Source organism: Rhinolophus ferrumequinum, chromosome X (assembly GCF_004115265.2).
Source record: "Rhinolophus ferrumequinum isolate MPI-CBG mRhiFer1 chromosome X, mRhiFer1_v1.p, whole genome shotgun sequence".
Lineage (NCBI taxonomy): Eukaryota > Metazoa > Chordata > Mammalia > Chiroptera > Rhinolophidae > Rhinolophus > Rhinolophus ferrumequinum.
Genome location: NC_046284.1, coordinates 4,686,285 through 4,704,392, shown reverse-complemented (window position 1 = coordinate 4,704,392; position 18,108 = coordinate 4,686,285). Strand labels below are relative to the sequence as shown.

Sequence of the window (18,108 nt, the reverse complement as noted above, 5' to 3'; positions counted from 1 at the left end):
AATTACCTAGGAATAAATTTAACTAAGGATGTAAAAACCTATACTCAGAAAATTATAAGGCATTGAAGAAGATACAAATAGATGGAGCATATACCGTGCTCATTGATAGGAAGAATTAATATAGTTAAAATGTCCATACTGCCCAAAGCAATCTATAGATTTAATGCAATCTCAATCAAGTTACCAATGGCATTTTTCACATAACTAGAACAAATAATCCATAAAATTTATATGAAACTATAAAAGACCCCAAGTAGCCACGGCAGTCTTGAGGAAGAACAAAGCTGGAGATATCACACTACCTGACATCAAATAATACTACAAGGCCATACTAATCAAAACAGGATGGTATTAGCATAAAAACAGACACATAGATGAATGGAACTGAATAAGGCCCAGAAATAAATCCATGCCTATGTGATTACTTAATCTATGACAAAGGATGCAAGAATATAATTTGGGATAAAGACAGTCTACTCAATAAATGGTGATGGAAAAACTGGACAGATACATGCAAAATATTAAACTGGACCACCTTTTTATACCATATAAAATAAGAAAATCAAAATGGATTAAAGACTTAAATGTAAGTCCTGAAACTATAAAACTAGAAGTCAACATAGGCAGTAAACTCTCAGCCATTACCCTGAGCAACATTTTTACTGATATATTTCCTTGGGCAAGGGAAACAAAAGAAAAAAATAAATGGGACTACATCAAACTAAAAGGTTTTTGCACAGCAACAAAACGAAAAGACACTGAACGGGAGAAGATATTCACAAACGATATATCTGATAAGGGGTTAATATCAAAAATCTAGAAAAAACTCATACAGCTCAACACCAAAGAACAAAAACAATAAAACCCAAACAATCCAATTAAAAAATGGGCAGAGGACCTGAATAGACATTTCTACAAAGAGGACATACAGATGGTCAATAGACATTTGAAAAAATGCTTGACATCACTAATCATCAGACAAATGCCAATTAGAACCACAATGAGATATCACCTCACACTTGTCAGAATGACCATCATCAATAAATCAACAAACAAGTGTTGGCAAGGATGTGGGAAAAAGGGGACCCTCGTGCAATGTTGGTGGGATTGCAAACTGGTGCAGCCACAATGGAAAACAGTAGGGAGGTTCCTCAAAAAATTAAAAAATAGAACTACCTTATGACCCAGCAATTCCACTCCTGGGTATTTATTTAACCGAAGAAACCCAAACCACTAATTTGAAAAGATATATGCATCCCTATGTTTACTGCAGTGCATTTACAATAGCCAAGATATGGAAACAACCTAAGTGCCTGTCAATAGACGATTGGATAAAGAAGAGGTGGTGCATGTATGCAATGGAATATTACTCAGCCATAAAAAAGAATGAAATCTTACAATTTGCAGCCCCATGGGTGGACCATAGAGGGTATTTAAGTGAAATAAGTCAGGCTGAGAAAGACAAATACCATATTTTCTATTATATGTGGAATCTAAAGAACAGAATAAACAAACAAACAAAACAGAGATAGACTCATAGATACAGAGAACAATCTGATGGTTGCTAGATGGGAGGGTGGTTGTGGGGCTGGGTGAGAAAGGTGAAGGGATTCAGAAGTATACATTGGTGGTCACAAAATAGTCATGGGGATATGAAATACAGTATGGAGAATATAGTCAGTAATGTTGTAAAAACTATGTATGTCAGATGGGTATTAGACTTATTGAAGGCATCACTTCATAGATTATATAAATGCCTAAGCACTAAGCTGTATATCTGAAATAAAAAATAATACTGAATGTCAACTATAATTTTAAAAAACAATCACAGGCATGTGTAGTACAGCAAAGGGACTATAGTCAATAATATTCTAATAGCTATTGTACAGTGTCAGGTGGGTTGTAGACTTGTTGGGGCGATCACTTTGTGAGGGGTGTAAATGTCTGATCACTATGTTGTTCTGTACACCTGAAATTAGTAATAAAAAAAAAACCTAGCTGACTCATCAGTTTGTTGTGAGAATTACATATGACAAATACAAGTTTATCGTGCTTAGTGCCTGGCTGGTGTTTCTTCCTCGATGTGAAGCTTTAATGCACAGAGCACGTGGCTTTGGAACTAGAGATACTTGGCATTGGTATCTAGTTCAATTGCCTCCCTTGCCTTTTTCAAGTCTCAGTTTGCTCATCTATAAGATGGAGGGTAATAATATCCCACCAATCCTTACATCAAATATCAAATCATTATATTATACAGCTGAAATATAATGTTACATGTCAGTTATATCTCAATAAAAAATATCCCCTAACCAAATTTTGTTATAGGGTTCCTATTAAAAACTGTACAAGACCTGGCATATGGTTGGCAGTTGGCAGAGTTAATTTGTTTTTGATATTCTAGACTGTTTTGTTTAGAAATCTCACCATGTCTATGGTGAAAGACTATCAATCTCCCAGATTAGCATAGAGAGGTAGCAGAGACTGAGTGTATGTGTTTGTGAGAGAGAAGGGAGAAAGAAAGGGAAGGACAGAGAAGAGGAGAGAACTGAAATGGGTGGTGGTATAATGGAGAGAAATAGGCTGTTTTACCGTGGCCTGACCTAACTTTGCCTAGAAACAGGGAGGGAGGACCCTTTTGAAGTGGAACCTACAACAACAAAAATAACAATAATACAAGATGTGTTTTTTCCCTGAGTGGGGGATTGGGACGAGGGAGTGATCTGAGTGTAGTTACTGTTACATTTGTCTTACTGTGACAACCAGACATGAACTGCACAACACTGAATCCTGGAGAGTTACCCTAGGAATCCATGCTGGCCAATCAGAAACAGTCTTGCCAGATGTTATTAATTACTGCACACAAACTCTCTTTTCTTCGTCAGGAAATTGACTCCACCCTGTCAGCACTTTCTGTTTGCCTTTATGACTGATAAGGAGGGTAAGGCCTCAAGACAACTTTTATACTGTTCCCACCAAATGAGTTTTATCCTAGGGGGATGAGTTGTCTTTTGTGCCTCCTTCATGTCCTAGAAGCCAGAGCTTGGACCTACTGCACTGAATTTGGTGATCCTTAAAAAACATGAAATCCTAAAGATGTTTTCAACATTCTTCCTCCTCCATAGTCCCCCAACTGTCCATACTCCACCTTGCTCTATCTCCCAAACAAGATTAAAACAGCTGTTTAGAAGCTGTGATGTCACTTAGTACGAAGGACCAACTTATGGTAAAGGTAGGACTCAGGAAGGGCTCTGGCCTGCCAGAAATTCAAAAGGCTTGACTCTTCCATTAGCTTATCTTTGATGAATCACTCTCTTTTTCTGTGCCTCAGTTTCACCATCTGTCAAATGGGAATAATAATCATTTCCCTGCTCTCATAGCATTGCTGAGGATAGCTATAAAAAAAATTCTAATTGGATGTCCTTGGGTATATATAAGGTATAACAACCACCACCAACATTTATGAAGTGATTTAAGTGTTTACCATAAACTAGGCACTCTGCTGAGCTCTTTATATACGGTATCTAATCTATTCCTCACAATGTGAGGCAAACAAGACTAGCATCTTAAATGTATGGAAGATGCAGCTGAGGTTCAGATAGATGGAGTTACATGTCTAGTAAGTGGAAGAGCTGGGTTTAAAGCCAGAAAGTTGGACTGTAGAGTCCATGCTCCTAACCACTGTTCTACTGCCTCTCTGCTGTCATTACATCATTACTCATGCCTTCTCATCTGCTAAAGTCCATCTAAGTCCCATCCTTTCCAGGAAGGCTTGTCTGACCACTCCAGTCAGTAGTAAATACTCCCTCCTCTGAGTTGTTATTTATGGTGTATGACTAATTTGATATCTAGCCTTGTTACCTTATCATCCTTAATGTATTGTTCCTTAGATTTTTCATAGACATTACACTCATCTCCTCACATATATTGTAAGCTCACTAGAACGCACATCATATTCCATACTTCGATATTTCCAATTAAAGGACAAGGTAGAATCACAAACTCTTGGAAGTAGAAGGGATCTGAAAGAGCTTTTTTTTTTTTTTTTTTTTAATTGAGGAAGGGGAACAGGACTTTATTGGGGAACAGAGTGCACTTCCAGGACTTTTTTCCCAAGTCAAGTCGTTGTCCTTTCAATCTTAGTTGTGCAGGGTGCCATTCAGCTTCAAGTTGTTGTCCTTTCAGTCTTAGTTGTTCAGGGTGCCATTCAGCTTCAAAGAACAGGCCTGCAGGAAGCAGGGAGAGCAATTAATAGACCATGCAGATGAAAGAAGAACCAACTAGAAGACTATGTAGATGAATGTCTTTATTTAAGGCAGCAGCAAGGCAGATGGGGAAGAGGCACAGAAAGGACAAATACTAACAAGAGAGGATAAGCAGGGCTTAGTTACTAGTTGTACATATAGGAAGTAAGCAAACGGGAGGAATCTAAGATTATGCACATGCAGGTTTATCTCATGGCTTGGGTGCCTGGATAAATGATGGTGTCATTTAGTAACACCGAAAATGCAGAATGAAGAATAAAATTGCAGGGCATAATTATGAGATCAGGCTTGGACAGCACAAGTGTCAATTTTCTGAGGGATGTGTCCAGTAGATAATCAGTTAGTTATATGGGACTGAAGTCAGGAGAAAATACTGGGCTGTAAATTTGCAATTATTATTTTTAACATTTATCAAGTACTTATATGCCCAGTACTTCACAAGCATTATCTCATTTAATGCTCCCAAATACCTTACGCTTTAGGAAGCATATTAGTCTCCTTTTTATTGAAGAAGAAGCCAAGACTTAGAAGAGGTTAATTAACTCACATAGCTAGTAAATGTCAGAGTAAGGATTTAAACCCAGGTCAGTCTGGTGTTACTGCCTGCATTTTAATCACTGCTGTAAATGAAGTATTGGCAGTATATGGGATTATCCAAGATACTCATGTAAACTGAGATAGGAGGGCCAATGAGTGAAATCTCTAGACACAACTGCCTTTTAGATGTACGGAAAAGAGAAGCCTGCAGAGGGAACTGAGAATGATCAGAGAGGTAGGAGGTGAAGCAGGCATGACATGTATGGCAGAAGCCAAGAGAGTATAGAAATTCGTGAAGAAGAAAGTGGACAACAGAGTCTGACAACTGAAACTCTTAAGTTAAAGTTTCCACACACATACTGGGCTATGCCATATCTTCTTCAGCCTGAACTTGGATAACTGTACTTTTGGATTCAGATGAAGACCTTTACATTATAATCATTATTATATTTGTCTTAATTAGATCAGCCTGTAGAGATATTTTTTTGGATCCTCCCTTTGTCATAAGGCTTATTTGATCTTCCTTACAGCTTCATAACATGTCCACATTAGACATGTACTTCCAGATTTACTGCCAAGTAGGAATTCAATAAATATTGAGCAAGTTAATTAAAGAAAAAAATTCTCAATGCCCTCCATGTGCAAAGTCCTATACTAGATGATACTGAATGGTACAAAATAAAGAAATATTCAATCCACTAATTTTTTAAAAATGTGATCAGCTTCACTCTGGGGAAAATGCCAAGAGATGAGGCATTGACATTTATTGAGTGTCTACTATGTGCTGGGCAGTATAATAGGCAGGTTGCCTACGATAATTCATTTAATTATCACAACTACATGTAACACCTGTAAAAGCCAAGGCTTACAAGGGATTAAACATTTTAAAGTCACAGAAACACCTAAAGCAGTACAGGGGCTTGAAACCAGTTCTTTTTGGCCCTAAAATCCACCCTCTTTCCATTACAGCACAGGAGGAAAAGGAAAGTTCCAACACTTCAGCAGCTCTCAGCCTCATTGGAAAGATAATTGTTCTCTAATCATTTCACATAAAAATCTTAAGGGATAGATTCCCTCTGTCCTAAGAGAAGTGACACCCATCTTTACCTAACGAAGAGTCAAGTGTAGTAATTAAAAAAAGATTGTGGAGTCAGACAGTACTAGATTCAGCTATCAGGTATGTTAGGTGCTTAGTATGCATTAAGGACAATACATAGATATTAACAAATATATGGAATCCCTGTTTTTATGGAGCTTAAAGTTTACTAGGGGAGAAAGGCAATAATGCCAATAAATTAAGACACTTTCAGGAATGATATCGACTACAAAAAAATTCTGGGTCAGGAAAAAGAGAGTGATGGAGGTGTGTACACATGCATGCTATTTTAGATAAGGTGATCAAAGACTGACATGAAGGAGTCAGCTAAGAGAATAAATCTGGGGCAATAGAGTTCCTGGCAGAAGGAAGAGCAAATGTAAAGACCATGAGGTGGGAACACATTGGACCTGTCTAAGGAACAGCAGGAAAGCCAGTGGGCTGGGGCAGGATGACGGAGGGGAGGTGTCATACTAGATGAGATTTGTGATATAGGCAAGACTTAATTTTTCCCCTTCTGTAAAATGGGATAATAATAGTACTTACAAGGAATAAATGAGATAATGCATAGTAAGAGCTTAATACAAGTCTGGCACATAGTAAGTGTTCAAAAACTGACACATGCCATCAATGTTATTATCAGGCTGACCATGCCTAGTTTTTTCCACACAAGTAGCAAGGTTTAAATTAGAGGCATGACTCACGGCAAGCAGCTCTCTTGTGAAGCAGGCAGAGACCAGAGCTTTAGTAGAGATGAGGCAGCCAGATATAGGAAGTAAAATCTCCATCCTTCACTGGCACAAACAGACTAGAGTGGTGTCACAGAGAGTGACCCATATTTAGCATAGGGGAGAAAGACTGGAACATTAGCAATAGGGCCGAAGACTACTACATCACAATGGTTCACAGAGGAAAGTGAACTGGCCTGAGAGTTAGGAGGCTTTGCCTTCTCATCTGCAAAATATGAATAATAACTACCTCATAGAATTGATAAGATTAATGAAAGCACCTCATGCACAGCTGACATGTAAGATGGGCAAAAATCATTTTTCCCCTTTCTGCTTCCTCCTATCCTCATGATGGAAAACAAAGGCCAGTTGTCTACTGTTAAGAACTGGGGTACGTGAAGGGACATCTTGAGCTAGAGAACACTGTTGTCCATATTATATGTGCCCCACAGATGCAAGTCATAATTGCTAGATGACATTCAGGACAATTGCTTCAGACCTCCTCTGTTCTCATTCTCATTTGTTAAATTCATGGCTCTCTACTCTGACGCCAGCCCACTGACACTGATCCTACCAGAATTCAGAATTCTTCCATATATTCTCCTTCCTGCATTTGGGCCCGAGTTACCTACATTTTGGGTTTGAATACCTCTTGGTCCTTTATGCTTCCTTATTGTTTACAGGGTAGATGAGAATTTCCTGGCCCTGAAGAATCCACCCTCACTCTTCCTTCCATACTGGGGCAGGGAAACAAGCGGATAGAATGTGGGCATCTGTCTATGCTGGGTCCCTGCCATCAGAACAGGGCCACCTTATCATTGCCTAAATGCTCAGTCCTTGAATCCATCTAACAGAGATGGTGACACAACACTAAGCCTCCCTACCTTACCCCCGCCCCACCACCCCGCCCCTAACAGATTTAATTTTGTTTTTTACTTAGGTAGGTAGGTAGGGAAAAGTAAGGGAAGAGACTTCTTTGGTACGTCTTGCCTCAAGCCAAAATGAGTCTGCACTACAGGGCAGAGATGAACGTAAATGTGGAGAAACTAATAGGGCTAGCTACCACTAAAGGCAAGAGAATAGATCCAGGAAAAAAAAAAGATGCAAGAGGAGACACATCATCTTAACTACTTTCTGGAGCAACATAACACATAAATAATACACAACTAGAAATTATTTTGAATTGGGGGATTCAGTTTGTGTGTAACTACTGGCTAAACCTCCTCTCTGCCCTCCAGGCCACAGGTAATCAACCTTGGCTTGAAATCCCTGGAAAAATAAAATAACTGGCTTGGTCCCTGGTCCTTGAGAATGTATTTTGACACAACGCAGAATATTCAAGAAAAATGCATCAACCACATCATTCTGGGTGGACTGCAGTTTGCGGTTTGACAGCTTTATACAAACAGTAACCAGTGTACTCTGGGCTCCAAAAAACAGACTCCCAGTCTGTCAAACAACTTTGAGAAAACTACAGCAGTTTGAGTCTGAATAAGGAGATTTTCCGTAAACTCATTTGTTGTATTTCCCGGTACCCCACTTCGACTGTTTATGTATAGGGTTGATGTGTTTATCTATGGCCTGCTAAGATTGTTGAAAGTGTTTATAAGCAGTGTTCTCTTTGACATGGAACTCATATCAATATGATGGCAAAGGGTCTGCTATATGTCATCTTGTGAAGAGAGGCAGGAATGGAAGTTCAGGAAATGATGGAATGAATTGAATCCTTAGAAAAGAGGGAAATGGGATTGTAAATTATCAATTTTAAATTCCAGTCAGAAGTGAGAACTGGCTGAAGCACAGGAAATATTGGAAATTCACCAGCAGGTTTTGGGGGCTTACTGGTAACCTCAGCTGTCCGCAGTTTCGAAGAGTAACTGTTCCTGGTATAACCCTACCCGCTGACACTCAGGGCAATGCAAAATGCTATCCCCTTGCCTTGCACTCTTCCTGCCATAAAAGACCCAGAGCCTTATGAAGAGAAGATAGTCACTTCCCCAGGTCTGAGATGATAAGAGAGTGTTTCAGGCATCTTATTGTTTACCTCCTTACAACGCCTTGGAGATCTTTCCATAGCACAATTATTTTCACATTTTGCATAAGACCCAGAGTATGAATGTACCAAAGTTTGCTTAACTATTTTCCTATTAATGGACATTTAGGTGTTCTCTAATTTTTCACTATTACAAACAGAGTAATAGTGAAAGAACATCAACATACATGTCTCCTTGTGCACATTTTTGTATTATTCTCTATGGCAGATGTTAATAAATGAAACTATTGTGTCATAGAGAACATTATTTAAAATGTTAATACTGCTAACTGTTCCCCTAAATTTAGCTGTAGCAATTTACAATCCTGCCAACAGTGTGTCAGAGAATCTGTTTTCCCAGACTGTCCTTAAATATGCTATTGATAAAATTTTTAAAATTTGCCCATTTCATGGGTAAAATTGATATCTCATTTTAGTCTTCATTACCCTTAACATATTACATTTGGAGTACAATATAACAGGCAATAAAAAGTAAATAAATACACAATAAAAGGAAAATGTGGTATTCTGAGGCCTTTGCTTCTTCAATTGAGATCCAGAATGTTTGGAAGGTGGGAATGTTTGAATGGGGGTGGAATAGGACAAATGAGAAAAAGTGATGCTTGACCCAGCAAGACATAAATTCAGATCCTTGTTCGCTCAGCAAGCAGAACAGGTGGTAAAGATCAATTGGCTCAAGAAGAGCTGTGATAAACTCCAGGATTATGATGGTTTCACAGGCCCTTAGGGCGATCTGAGGAGTTTGGGAATTGCAAAGCATTGGGGGGTGGCACCTGTCTCTGATGGAGCAGTTAGAGAAATCATGAGGCTAATAAGAATAGGAGGAACGTCAAAACGGGGAAATTTTTCATAAGTCTTCTCTGAGAAGGGTCTGTTATATGGACATTTGATCTAGTTTCATTTTAATATGGATATTTTCAAATTTCTCAATAGTTTTATCTATGGTTGTTTGTGTTTGTGCCTTAAAAATGAATTTTCTTTTTTGTTTTTGTGCTTACTATGGGCTAGCACAGTGTGTGGCACTGGGATGGATAAAGGAGCAAAAGTCACAGCCAGTACCTTCACATACTTACAGTCTACTAGTGGTGATAGACATGTTAGCAAGTAATTATAACATAGCAAATTCATGTAATTATAGAAATATGTACAGAATACAGAAATAGAAGAAAGTAACAAACTGTCTGGGAGAGTGAGAAAAGATTTTAAAGAGGAGGTGATGCCCTGAACAGGGACAAACAGGTATTTACTAGGCAAACTAGATAAGGACAGGCATTATAGGAAGAAATAGTTGAGTCAAAGGATATAAACATAGCATATCATGGCATCCTCACGGATTTGCCAAGGGCAAGGGATAGGCAGGGGGTTAAGGATCTTGGATATTATCTTATAACTGCTACAGAACCATTCAAGGGCTTCAAACAAGGGAGTTACTTGGTCAGATCTGGGTTTCAGACAAACCACTCTGGCAGCAGCATAGAGAACGAATCGGAGGAACAGAAAAAGACATTGCAATAGTTAAGGCAATAGATAAGGAGGGCCTGAGCCAAGGCAGCAGCGATGGAGAATCAGAGGAAACGAGGAGGGAGGGAGGGAGGGAGGGAGGGAGGGAGGGAGGGAGGGAGGGAGAGAGAGAGAGAGAGAGAGAGAGAGAGAGAGAGAGAGAGAGAGAGAGAGAACGCGCGCTAAGTAGGAAGTAGAAACAGGATTTCACATCCCCACACAGATATCTCCCCATTTTTGTCTGCCTTTCATAGTTAATCTTAAAAGAGCTGTCTGCACTAGCTGGTGGCACCTCCCCACCTTTCATGTACGTACTTCTCAACCTATCTAGAGTCTGCCTCCACAGCACTTCAGTTTTTGCAAGGTGCCCAATGATCTCCATGTCAGTAAAGCCAATAAACATGTTTCAGTTGTCATTTTACTTGACCCCCTTTGTTTTTAAAGTATGTCCTCTCTTGGCTTCTGGGACAATAGACATTTCTAGATTTCCTCCTATCTCTTTGCCTGCTCTTCCTCTGTCTCTTTTGCGAGTTCATATCCCTCTCTTGGATTTTTAAATGTTAGAAATCCGCAAGGCTCAGGCTTCTGCTCCCTTCTCTTCTGAGTCTATAGTCTCTCCCTGGGTGAGCTCATCCATGTTCCTGGTTTCAACAAGAAAATTTAACTAAAACTAATGTCACCCATTTCAAGAAATATCATAATTTTTTTTTAATTTATTTTTAATTTATTGGGGTGACAACTGTCAGCACAATTACATAGATTTCAGGTGCGCAACTCTGCATCACATCATCCATAAGTCACACCATGTGTTCACCACCCAGAGTCAGCTCCCCCTCCATCACCATACATTTGATCCCCCTCACCCTCATCCCCCCCCAACCCCCCTACGCTCTGGTAACCACCAAATTACGTTCCCCAGATTAATTTTCAAACCCCGTGGCCATCGTGTGGTCACCGACTGCCCTCCAATCCCCTCACCCTCCCCCCCACCCCCCACCCCTCCCGCCCATCTAGCAACCCTCAGTTTTTCCTCATTGTCTCCCAAACTGTTTCTGATTAGTTCATTCACTTATTCTTTTCTTTAGAATCCGCAAATAAGTGAGATCATATGGTACTTATCTTTCTCTGTCTGACTTATTTTACTTAACATAATGAGGAAATATCATAATTTTATGTATCACTACGAAAGCAAAAAAAAAAAAGAAAAAAGAAAACTTCCAATTAAACTATTACATCTCAAATTACACTAATCATCTCACTGTACTCCAAGCTTGTTCCTCTTTGTAGTAATCTGAACTCAGAAAATGACAGTGTGGGGACAGAGCCCCAAAAAGCAGTTTCCAGGCTCTCGGCCTCACATAGAAAGGTGCTGGCTCAGGTAGTAAATGGCCATCGACTGTGATCAAATGGCCAGCAGCTGTGGCTGGTTGGCCGTCAGCTGTAACCAGTGAGCCATTAGCCATGAATATAACTGCCGTGGCTAGGCTAGCAGAAAAAGGGGGAGCTAGCAAGAAGATGGTGGCTGAGTCTGCAAGCGGCACAGTGAGGGTTGAGAATTGTGTTGCTCCTGGTTCCTGTGTCTCCAACCCAGCCGCCAGTGAGAGTATAGTGGTATGACTCCCCTACCTATGGCTCCGTGGGTGTTCCTTTTTGGCCTAGCCATATCCTGCGTTCTTGTGTGGGGAGTGGGACCAGAGACCCCGCCAGACGCCCCGCACGACAGACAGCACCATTCTCCTTTGCTTGGATTAGTTGTTCAAGCTAGAAACTAGAAACCTGGGACTTTTATTCTCACTTCTTACCCATCATATCTAATTAGTTTCTATTTCCTAGTACTTTTACTTCCTAAATAATCCCAAATTTGGCCATCTCTCTGAACCTCATTGTCACTAAACCTAATAGAAGCACCACCTTTCTTGTCAGATTTACTTCAAAAGCATCCTAACTGGTCTCCCCAATCTTCTGATTTGCTATTAGCAGGCACAGTGATCTTTGCAGTCCAAATTCGACTATGTCACTTCCCTGATGAAAACCCTTCAGTAGGCCCTGATTAGTTGTCATGCAGGGTCTCTGGTCCCGCTCCCCACATAAGAACACAGGATATGGTGAGGCCAAAAAGGAACACCCACGGAGCCATAGATAGGGGAGTCATACCACTACATTCTCGCTGGCCACTAGGTTGGAGACACAGGAAGCAGGAGCCACATGATCCACAATCCGTTTTCCACCTCTCTGCCAACCAACCCACCCTCTAGCATAGCCAAGGCAGTTATATTAGTGGCTAATGGCTAACCGGTAACAGCTGATGGCCAACTAGTCACAACTGATAGCCATCTACTACCTGAGCCAGCACCTTTCCATGTGAGGTCGAGAGCCTGGAAACTGCTCTCTGGGACTCTGTCCCGACATTAGTCTTAGGAAAAAGTCCAAATTATTCCTGTGGCTGTAGTGCAGGGGATCCCGCCGACTACGCCATGTGTCGTGTGGGGTGTCAGGCGGGGTCTGTGGGGTCTCTGGTCCCGCTCCCCACACAAGAACGCAGGATATGGCTAGGCCAAAAAGGAACACCCACGGAGCCATAGGTAGGGGAGTCATACCACTATACTCTCACTGGCGGCTGGGTTGGAGACACAGGAACCAGGAGCAACACAATTCTCAACCCTCACTGTGCCGCTTGCAGACTCAGCCACCATCTTCTTGCTAGCTCCCCCTTTTCTGCTAGCCTAGCCACGGCAGTTATATTATTGCCCAATGGCTCACTGGTTACAGCTGACGGCCAACTAGCCACAGCTGATGGCCATTTGATCGCAGTCGATGGTCATTTACTACCTGAGCCAGCACCTTTCTATGTGAGGCCGAGAGCCTGGAAACTGCTTTTTGGGGCTCTGTCCCCACAGTGGCCTATCCTCCTGCCCACCTCTCCAGCCTTGTCTCATGCCACTCTGTCCTATATTCTGTAAGTTGCAACCATACACTGGCCTTCTTTTTGATTCTCAAATGTGTCACCTACTTTGTACACATGTTCTCTCCTTTGCTTGGATTCTCTTACTTCTCTTTATTTAATTAATTCCTCAGCCCTTAACTCAAACCACCTCCTCAGGAAAGTCTTCTATGATCCCAGACTATATGCCCTCACAGCACACCACTCTTTTCCTTTTCAGAATTCAAAAATACAATTAATTTATATGTCAATTACAGCTCAACATTGGGCTTGGCACTGGAATGAAAGTTGTATGAAGGCAGGGGCTGTGCTAGGGAATGAGCTAGGTGCTGTATCCTCAGCACCTAGTGTAATACTGGAAACAAAGTGGGTACTCAAGTAGTATTTGTTAAGTTGATAGACAAACTGATGATTGATGGGATGTAAGAATTAAGGTAGAAAGAGGAATGAAGAATTATAGCCAAGTTTCTGGCTTTGGTGACTAAGTTAGATGGCAGCACTTTAGTTCTGAGGCAAGAGGAAAATGATGAATTCAGTTTTAGAAGAAAGAGTCGAAGGTGCTTCTGAGACATATGGTAGGCAGTTTGATATGTGGGTCTGGAATTGGGGAAAGCAGCCTGGGCTGTGGACATAAACTTAATAGCCATTAGCTCCAGGTGTTGGTTGAAACTGAGTGAGGGGATGAGATCATCCAGGGAATGAGTGTAACATAAGTAAGAGAGAAGACCAAGGACATATCTTTATAGAACATCAACACTTAAGAGATAGGCAGAGAAAAATAAACTACAAAAGGAAAGGATAGAAAAGTTAAAGAAATATGAGCACAGTATGATACCTTGGAGGTCAAGGGTCAACAGGGTTAAAAGTAGCCCACAGGTCAGAAAAGGGCCTACTGGCTTTGCCAATGAGATGGATGCTGAAAGAATGCTTAAGGAAGTGAGTTGATAGGTGAAGCAGTGGTGAAGGCTTTGAAACCCTGAATAAACAGCGCTCTTCCTTAAAGCCTGCTGAGAAGCAAAAGAGAGAAAGAAGGCGATAGCTAGAGAGGGACCAGTGTCAACGAAAACTTTTCTGTTCTTCTAACATGTGAAAAACCTGGTGAAGTCTGAATGTTAATAGGACACATCACAATAAAGTTATCCTTCTATAAATTTGATTGGGTTGTCTAATACACAGTTTTCTCCCTGTCACATGAATTCAAGCCCAGGCTGGATACAAAACCACCTGCGGCTTTCTTTTCATAACTATTATGAGAGTCAGGATTAGAAGGTTTAACCCAAGTTTCCATAAGGTCCTTTGTACCAGTTCAACATGGTATAATGGAAAGAGCATGAGGCCAGGAAACTGGCAGGCCTGGTTCTGGAATCCCAACTCTGTCATTGACTAGCTGGACAACCTCATATAAGTTATTTAGCTTGTCTCTGTCTCAATTTTCCTTATGTGTAAACCAACCTCACAAAATCATAATGAGGATCAACGGAGATAATGGCTGTTGAAAGTGTAACAACATGAGGTGCTATAATGCTACCAAGGATTACTCGACTGTTGGGAAAGCCATTAAATTATTTTCAGTTAATAAATGCTTATTATAAAAATTTTAGTTAATAAACTCATTTTATAACAACCCTAAGAGGTAGGCAATGCTAATGAGGAACTGAAGCACAGACAGGTTAAGACGCTTGCCTAAGATCATAAAATAAGGGGGTAGTGGAGTAAAGATGTGAAACCAGAGAGTCTGGCTCTAAATTTGTGTAAAATCAGTAATGGTATATTATCCTTGGCCTAGAACCTCATCCTCTAAAGAAAGGACTCACCAACTCCTTTGGTAAAATCTGATGAAAGTTATGGACCCCTCTTCCCCCAAATTCACAGAAACTTACATATGTATGTTTTTATATACTATTTCAAGGAGTTCACTCACTGATCTTCACCACTGCCATAAACCCCTGCCATTGGGATCACCCAGGTACCTCAGATTAAAACTCCTAGCTCTAAAGTTTAAACTCCACTAATTTTTTAAAATTAGTTTCAAGTGTACAAAAAAGTACTAGTTAGACATTTACACTCCTCACAAAGTGACAACCCCCCGCCCCCAATCTACCACATTCCAACATAGCACATAGTCACCACAGTTCCACTGACCCATTCCCTGCATTGTACTCCACATCCTGTGACCATATCTATCTATCTATCTATCTATCTATCTATCTATCTATCTATCTATCCATATCCACAGTTGACACCCATCACTATTCATCTTCAGGTGCACACCACAGCAGTCAGGCACCTACACTGTGCATGAAGTGGTCTCCCCAATAATACAAGTGTCCATCAGACACCCGACAAAATCTTTAAAACCTTACTGATTATACTCCCCACACTGTCCTTCATATCCCCGTGGCAATTTCGTGGTTACCGATGGTGCCTTCTAATCCCCTCACTCTCTCCCCCATCCTCATTCCATAAACTCCACTAATCTTTAACTTGGCCTCAAATCCTGTCTCAATAGCCCAGCTGTTGAGCTGTTTTAGCTGTAGAAAAAAATAGTTGAGTGGGGCCAGCCCAGTGGCTCAGGCGGTTAGAGTTCCATGCTCCTAACTCCGAAGGCTGCCAGTTTGATTCCCACATGGGCCAGTGGGATCTCAACCACAAGGTTGCCAGTTCAACTCCTGGAGTCCCGGAAGGGATGGTGGGCAGCTCCCCCTGCAACTAAGATTGAACCTTGAGCTGAGCTGCCACTGAGCTCCTGGATGGCTCAGTTGGTTGCAGCGTATCCTCTCAACCACAAGGTTGCCAGTTCGATTCCTCGACTCCTGCAAGGGATGGTGGGCTATGCCCCCTGCAACTAGAAAACCGCAACTGGACCTGGAGCTGAGCTGCGCCCTCCACAACTAAGACTGAAATGACAACTTGAAGCTGAACGGCACCCTCCACAACTCAGATTGAAAGGACAACAACTTGACTTGGAAAAAAGATCTGGAAGTATACACTGTTCCCCAATAAAGTCCTGTTCCCTTTCCCTAATAGTAATAATAAAAAGAAGTAGTTGAGTGGCTGCGCCTCTCACGCTGCACTCTACCGCCGCCTACTGGAATGTCCGCAGTAATAACAAAATCAGCATACCTGTGGCTTAGAGACTTCTTCAGATTTTCCGAAGTGCTTTCACAAGAAGATGCTGTCACAGCTCAGGGGTCCAAAACCCCAAACCAGGTGTCCAGGGCTCGGGTTCCATTCTCCTGTCATTGCTGCTGAATCCTTCCCGTCATGCTCTACAACATAGAATGCGGGGGCGTCGCGGCCATTTTAGCTTCTCGGAAAGTCTGCGTCACCAGGAGCTAAGCAGACAGCCTTTAGGGTTCAGCAGAGGGCGCTGGAGTACCTCTTTTGTGGTGGAGGCTGTGGTTAGCCAAATAGGTGGAAATCTCAAATTTCTGATCTGTTCTTTAGGGGTTGGAGCACATGTTTTCTTCGCAGACTGAATACACTGCCTCAGCACACACACCCCCATCCCAACCCTCTTACCATTTCACAATTCCTTGGCTTCCTGACCAGGGAATGTCTTTTTGTTTGTTTTCAGTAGTAAAGAGTTATAAATGTTGGGGGGGGAGAGGCACCGCTAGGTCCCAGTTTAATACTCCCTCATGTCTAATCTTTCATTATCTTACTGTTCACCTATTCCTGTAGTCCTTTTTGCTAAAAACCTTTTGGCTCCAAACCAGCGAGTAGTAATTAGAATACTGGACTGAAAATAAGGACAGACCTTCAGATTTAAGTTTTGCCACCTTACTAGTTGTGTGACCAGTCACTTGACCTCTGAGGTCTCAGTCTATAAAATTGAAAGATGTTGGTTAATATCAGAGGATCTCTATGGGCTTTTTCAGACCTGCTAGGATTCTAGGAGTCCTCTGTGTTCTTTACACTTCCCAACTTATACACCCCCACGTTTACTCCCAGAGTGAATTCTCTAAAATCAGGTCAGATCCCCTCATTTAAATCACTTAATACCCCATTTGCCACATCAAAGAGCTCAAACTCCCTACTGTGACATCAAAGACCTTCACAGTCTAGTCTATTCTTCTCTCTTGGACCTCCACCTTGTTTTACTACCAAACACGGCATGGTTTAGGTGACAGAGCCCCCATTGCCAAAATAGACTGTTAGGTGCTGATTTAATCCTCTTCCCAGCACTGTCAAAATGTACCATAATTATCTATTTAGTTATTTGTATCCTAGTGTAGGCAGTGAGCTCCTTGAAGGAAGGAACTGCTGCTGAATCTCCACCTGTTAAAACAATGCATGGCACTTTGTGGCTGTTCAATAAATATTTGTTGAATGAATGAATGAATAATTATATGTTGCTGCATCCCCAATGCCAATTACCATGCTAGGCATATAGTAGGTGTTCAATGAATACTGAATAAATAAACAAATGAATTTGAAAAATCTCACCAGCCTCCCCAATATCTCTGGCATCCTGTCCCTTCTTTAGTATCTTGCCAGGCAATAATCATCTTTACCTTGATTATTGGGAAGCTCTTAACTATTTTGTCACATCTAGTCTTTCTACCAATAAGATAATTTTTCTGAAAACACAATTCTGCAATACTATTATTTGTCCCAAAATCTTCTAGGACTCCCTATTGCCTACAGGACCAACTCTGTACCCTTTCATCTGGCAATCAAGACTCTTCTGCAACCAGACCCTTCATTAGCCCGATGATCTAAGCAAACAAAATTGCTTCCTATTCCTCAAATATGTCTTGTCCCACTCTATGTACAATAAGACTGGGTGAGAAATAATAAGGATCCAAGTTAGGTCACAGGCAGTGGGGATGAAGAAGAGAGGATGAATTTGAAGAGATGCACATTTAAAAGACAAGTTTTCTTTACCTTTCTGCCTGTCTCCTTCCTTTTAGAGTCACCATCAAATTTCCTTAAGAAAACTTTCCCTCATTCTGGAAATAATACCAGCCAAATTCTTTGGGAGCTTC

At 41.2% G+C, this 18,108-nt stretch overlaps 1 protein-coding gene across 1 annotated transcript in view; it reads right to left on the bottom strand.

Annotated features, from left to right (window-relative positions):
* Positions 1-16,397, bottom strand: part of EDA2R (ectodysplasin A2 receptor) — an 81,626-nt gene extending 65,229 nt beyond the window's left edge. The window contains exon 1 of the mRNA XM_033109577.1: positions 16,241-16,397. The gene's annotated coding sequence lies outside the window, so the exon portion shown is untranslated. The remainder of the gene's footprint in view (positions 1-16,240) is intronic.
* Between the last annotated feature and the right edge of the window lie 1,711 nt (positions 16,398-18,108).